Source organism: Quercus lobata, chromosome 12 (genome assembly GCF_001633185.2).
Source record: "Quercus lobata isolate SW786 chromosome 12, ValleyOak3.0 Primary Assembly, whole genome shotgun sequence".
Lineage (NCBI taxonomy): Eukaryota > Viridiplantae > Streptophyta > Magnoliopsida > Fagales > Fagaceae > Quercus > Quercus lobata.
Genome location: NC_044915.1, coordinates 10,394,457 through 10,401,396, shown reverse-complemented (window position 1 = coordinate 10,401,396; position 6,940 = coordinate 10,394,457).

Here is a 6,940-nt window from a genome sequence, read left to right as displayed (position 1 = left end):
ATTGGAGCAAGGAATCAAAGGAAATTTGCACCAAATCCAAGTCCAATTCGGATTAGGATTCCAGCCTGCACATTAGTTAGTATTTTTGGCATAACTTTCGGTTCAGATGTCCAATCAAGATGATTCAAGTTGGACTGAAACTTTAACTTAAAGGGCTACAAATTTACAGTTTAGCAAAAGTCCGAATTCTAAAGTTAAATGGGCCAAAACCGTCGGTTGAGTGAAGCCTAAAAATCTGGGATTTTCTCCAAATGGGAATTCAACTTGTAATAGGATTCCTTGACCTATTTAAAGGCTCTTTAGGGAAAAATTCAGGGGGTTGAGGCTAGTGCTAGGGCTGAGGGCTGTACATAGAGAGTGCAGCTACTTCTTTGGTTTTCTTCCATGACAGTTAGTTTTATTTTATTTGTCTAGTTTAATGTTTAGTATTTTATTTTTGTGTGTTCTTTCAATTGCCATGTGTAGCTAAATTTATAATTAGAGTTGAGGATGAAACCTTGTTAAGGATTTTCAGTAATATTTATGTGATTTGATTTTTCCCACAATAGTTATTCTTTAATGATTTAAATTGTTCTTGCTTCATATCAATTGACTAAGATGAGATTCTAGATATGAGTTCAATCATGTTTTTCTCATGATTTAGGATTTGTCTTAATTAATTGAATGTTTGGTTTATTAATTCTTGATTATAAAATTGGATATCGCTTGTGATTTTTCTGTCAATGGATACAATTTATGATTTGATTTTTAGAATTGGATATATCTTGTGATTTGTTTGGCTACGGATACAATTGATGATTTGATTTTATACTTAAGAAGCGAAGAAGAACATGCTTTTGATTTTTAAAATAAGGATTTTAATGATGATATTTTCCATGATAGCAAGATTGATTTCTAGATTATCATGCAGTGGTTGGGAAAAATTAATGATCATAAATATATGCTGATATGATTTACAAGGCGGATTCCTAAACCTTAATTCCTTTCTCTTGATTGTTTACATCTTTTTATTGCTTTATATCTTTCGCTTAGTTTAACTATTTGCTTAATTTTATTATTTTCTTAGTTTATTTTATTGCAACCAACCAATTTTTATTTAAACTAGATTAGGATTAATTTGGTTAAGGTTTAATTAATTTTCCTACGTTCATACAAGTCCCTGTGGGTTCGACCTCGTTCTTGTCCAACTATACTTCAGTACGGTTCGTACACTTGTGAGTACTTTAAAATTTCACAACAAAGTCCTGGGTCATGCACTAGAAAATTCTGTTTTAAATCAAGCACTGACCCAAGTACTTAACCAGGATCTCAGCCAGACTTAGGCCATGCTAAATGGCATATGCATATGCAATATTCTTCAAGCATAGTCATAGCTATATGCAAATGCACATGATGTATGTGTTCAAATGATTGCTTAAAGCATAATCATGACTTACTCAAATTTCCTTTAAAAGAAAGCTTCATTGCAATTCATCATAATGATTTGGAGATTTGTTTGCAAAAGGAGTGAGCCAACTATAGAGTGGCCTTTTCACATAGATCATAAAAAAAAAGGTACTTAATAAAATACTTGGCAAAACAACATATGACAAAAGATACTGGGTGATAGTGCCTAATAAAATAAAGGATGATAGAAGTACATGACAAAATGAAGGATGAAAAAAGGTGCCTGGGGTACTCAGAACTTCATGCGTAGTACTGCTTCAACCATTTTCCATTTATGGGATCTGCTAGGGAGGTCCCATCCATCCTTGCTAGGTAATAATATCCACTGTCATGGGCTTCCTTGACAACATAAGGGCCTTCCTATTTTGGAGTGAACTTTGAGTGTCTTGGGATATTCTTCCTCACATGTTTTGCTGCCCTTAATAGTAGCTGCCCTTTTGCAAAGATCCTTGGGTGGACTGCTTGTTCATATGCCTTAGCCATTTTCTACTTATACCTTAGACTTTGCCTCCTTGCAACTTGTCGTTTCTCCTCTAGTCCTTCCAAGTCCACCAGCCTTTCCTTGGCTTGTGTGTCATTTGAATCTCCTTGGATTTCCTCGAGTACCGCCCTTGGTGTAAGGATGGTTAATTCTCCTGGGTTGATAACCTTTGTCCCATAAATAGGGGAAAACGGTGAAAATCCAGTGGTTGTCTTCAGGGAGCTCTTGCATGCCTAAAGTACATCTGTCAGATGGGAGCTCCACTTTTCCCTATACTCATGTTTCATCTTCTTCAGGATCTTCAGTATCACCCTTTTGGTTACCTCAGCTTGGCCATTTCCTTAGGGGTAGTAGGGAGTGGACCTCCTATGTTTGATGTTGTACCTCTCAAATAAGCTCCTCACATCCTTGTTTACAAATGGGGTCTTGTTGTCACTGATTAGCCTCCTGGGGATCCCAAACTGTGTGATTATGTGCTCGCGAATGAAGTTGGAAACTGCTGCCCCAGTGGCCTTCTTCAAAGGTATAGCCTCTACCCATATGTGGCCATTAGAAGATGGGTTAATGAGCCTTATGAGATCAAGCCACCAAGTGTGGAAGGACCATGGGATAGTCATATCTTGTAGTGTATTTGGGTGAGTGTGTATGTCATCCCCTAGTACTTGGCATTCATGACACATTTTAACCAGCTCCTTAGAATCTTTCTTCATTGTAGGCCAATAATATCCCAATTGCAATAGCTGTCTATGGAGCCTCCTCTTTCCTGGGTAACTCCCATACTCTCCTGAATGAACTTCCTTCATTGCCTCCCTGGGCCCCAGGCATCTCAGGGGATCCCTGTTGTATCCTCTTTTGAACAAGATCCCATTCTGTTGAAAATATCGAACAACTAGCTTTTAAGCTGGTAGACCAGCCTCTTGTCAGCTAGCAAGATCCCCTAGGTCGGGTATCCGACAAACGGGGTCCTCCAATCTTCTACAATAAATACTAAATAACTTTCTTCTTTGTCCACTTAGAGTTGGAAATTTTGACACTTTTCTTGTACAATGGTAATGTCTTTATTCATGTTAGGCCAGTAGTACCCCATGCGCTGTATCATTCTGTACAGACTGGCCTTTTTTATGACCCTATAGGTCTAGTTGTGCAGTTCCTCTAGCTTCAACTTTCCTTCCTTTTCACTGATACATCTGGACATGATCCCTCCGGGCAGCCTTCTATAGAACTCCCCTTCTATTAAGGTATAGTCCTTTAACTCTTTGATACTTCCTCCATGTTCTAACTTCCCCATTTCCTTCTTTATCACACTCCTCCAATCTTCTTCACCCGGTTCTTCCAAGAACATCCTTTTGAGAGTTTCTATGATGGAGCTTTGCTGCTTGTTTACCTTTATCAGGATACTCTCTTACTTGAAAGGTAACTGGGATCCTAGGGTGGCCAGTGTGTCAGCAAACTGGTTTTCACTTCTTTGGGCGTACTCCACACTAAAGGTTTGAAACCTTCCTTCTACCTTTTGTGCCCAAGTTCGGTAGGACGCTAGGCTTGGCTCCTTTAATGCAAAGTCTCCTTTGACTTGGGAGACCACAAGGTTGGAATCTCCTAGTACTCTCATGTGCTTGATTCTTATGCCAAGTGCTATGGCCAGCCCAGTTAGGTATGCCTCATACTTAGTAACATTGTTTGAGTAGGGGACTCAAGTTTGAAGGAAAATGGCATGGTTTCCCCATTTTCACAGCTCAATACAACTCCTATGTCATTTGAAGTTGTCGTTGCTGACCCATCAAACCTTATGGTCCACTTCCTTGCTACGAGCTCTATCGCCACCACTTCTCCCGAGATCTCCACGCTCAGTGGGCACTCCTCTTCCTTGGGGAACTAGGCTAGTAGATCTGCTATGGCCTAACTCTTGATAGTCTTGGGCGTTTTTAGGCCTATATCATATTAGGAGAGCAGCACTAGCCATTGGGCTACCCTTCCAGTCAACAAGGGCTGATGGAGGAGGGCATTTATAGGATGAGACTTTGTCACTAGGAGGATTTGATGGGCTGAGAAGTAGCATTTTAGCCTTTGAGATGCATAAATAACCACTAAGCATGCTCTCTCTATCTTAGGATATCTTGTCTCTGTGTCCTTTAAAGCCCTACTCACATAATAAATGGGCTATTTATTTCCTTTGTCATCTTCTTGAGCCAACAATGCTCCAATTGCTTGATAATTGGATGCCAAATACAATAACGGAGGACTCATATGTACTGGTGCCTGTAAGGTAGATAGATGGTTCATGATTTGCTGAATCCTTTGGAAGGCTTCCTATTGTTCAGTTCCCCATGCGAACGCAGCTTCCTTTTTTGACAGTTTGGATAATCCACTGGTGACCGAAGCTAGGCTCGGTACAAATCATCTGATGTAAGAGACCCTTCCTAGGAAACTTTTGAGTTCTTTGACTGCTGTGGGCCGCTTCATGGTTGCTATTGTAGTGGCCTTAGTTAGATCCACACTTGTGCTTCTTTGATGTACCAAGAACCCAAGGAATTTTCCAGCAGATACCTCAAAGACACACTTCAGGGAGTTCATGCGCAACTTGTACATCCTGCACCTTTCAAAAACTCGTTCAAGGACATGGAAGTGTCCTGCCTTGGTCTTTGATTTTACCACAATATCATTTACATAATCTTCCATCTCTTGATGAATCATATCATGGAAGATGGGTGTCATGGTATGTTGGTACGTGGCTCCTGCATTTTTAAGGCCAAAAGGCATCATAAAGGCACAAGTGTTCCACTAACTGTTCCTTTTCCTTTGCTGATAGCTGGCTACTAATAAAAATAGGTCTTGGGGGTCCTGGGTTAGCCCCCAAGTTTACTTCTTCCAACTCCTCTTTGGGATGAATCTATGCTTCCTTCTCCACATCCTCCGGGATCTCCTCTTGAACCATCATGCAATTTGGTGGTCCAAGACCTTCCTGCGGGGTGCATTCAGGTCCTGCGTACCTTCATACATGATATATCAACTTGCCTCCAGGTTCCCGAACTACTACACACTCTCAGGATCCTAAGGAACTAGCCTCCTTCTTTTGCCTCTTCCTATCCATGAGATCCCTCAAATCGCGGGTGCTACCCCCTTTTTCTTCTTCTAAGACAGGTGCCTCTAGGGTCCCTGGTGTGGGACATTCGTCATCTAGTGCTAACTCATCATAAAACATAGTTTCTACGAAGTTCACTTTTCCTTGATCGAAGGGATTTGGGTTGGCAGTGATCCTTATGGGCCTCCCATTCAACCTCTCTTTCACACATTGGTGGTACATTGATGGAATTAGGTCGTGCTTGTGGTGCCAAGGTCGCCCCAACAAGATGTGGTAAGAAACCTCTAAGTTAATCACCTGGAATCGAGTCAAGGCTACTATTGGGCCTACCCTTAGGGCCAATTGCACGCATCCTTCAGTAGATTTTGCAGCTCTTCCAAATCCTATTATCTCCACAGGAGCCCCAGGATCCTCTTACCAGCCATGCCAATAGCCTTCAAGGTACTCAGGGCAATGAGGTTGAGTGAAGCTCTTGTATCTATCAATGCTTTCCTGACCTGAACACCATTTATGGTGGCTGTTAAATAGAGGGGTCTTCGATGGTCTGGGTACTTAACCTCCAAATCTTCATCCGTGAAGGTTATTTTATTAGTTGTTTCCAAGAAAGCTCTACTTGCATGAGATTCTTCCATGAAACACTCTACCCCTAAGACTGCTACTATGCTTATGAGGGATTCTGTTGCGATCCTTCTTGCTTCTGGTCTAAATCTAAGATAGTTGAATAGGGACCTAAACTTGGGGTTCTTCTGGAGGGTCCTGATTGTGTTTGGATGGAAGGATCCCTTTGACTCTTCCACCTCTGCATTAGCCGGGTTTCCATGAATTACCACAGCCATTACCCATTTGCCTTTGTGATTGGGCAAAGGGTTCATTTGTACCTCAGGTTCTCGCTAGGTAAGCTCTAGAATCCCCTCCCTCGGCTTCTTGTGAAAAAGTCTCCAGAGGGTCCAACAATTCTTGGTGGAATGCTTGACATAGTTGTGGATCCTGCAAAACAAAGGGTTCTTTCTCTCTTCTTTTGTAGGTGGCCTTGACACAGTGAATGGTCTAATGAATCCATCTCCAATCCACTTATCTAGGACATAGTTCAGCTCCTCTACAGTACATGGGATCACAGGTGGTTCCTCGGTCACTTTTCCTTTAAGCCTCTTCCTCTTTTCCCTTACCGAGGCTATCGTGGCCTAAGAAACTGGTACCCTCTTTGTTGTCATAGAAAATGTTGTCCTCCTAATTCTCTGCAGTAAATTAGCAAACTGGGTTATGCATAGGTTCTCCAGATTAAGTCTATAATCAAAGAGCATGTTAGATATGTAGGTCTCTATAAGCTCATTTTCTTTATGGTCTCTATAACAATCCAAGGAAACATCCTTGAATCTTTTGATAAACTAGATGGGATCCTCCCAGGCCTTTGCTTCACCATCTAAAGGCTTTGAAAATTGACTTTATCTTCTCTTGGGTAGTACTTTGCACAGAATCTCTCCATCATCTTATCCCAAGTCTTGATGGACCCGGGCCTCAAGGTGGTGTACCACGTATATGCTCTGTCTACTAGGGACTTAGCAAATTCCATTAAACATAATTTCTTGTCCCCAACATAGAGCTCTAGTGGGAAAGGGGGATCTTGAGAGAATTGCTTGGGGATCCCCGAGAGTTTCTCCCTTTCTTGTTCAAGAAGGGCATTCACATCTGCTAGGGTAAGATAATGGGGATTAGCTCCCCCTCCCACTGCTACCCTCATTTTGGCTAGACCCTCTCTTGGTTGACCAATGGAGGGGCGTTGTCTTTGATCTCCTAGGTTCTTTCTTCTTTGAGGAGACGGATCTCCTACTGAAGGTCCTTCATCAACTTTGCCATTCGAACCATAGGATCTGGTTCTCTCATCTCACGCTTTGGTCCTAAGGCAACTTCGTTTTCTACCAAGGGTACCTCATTCC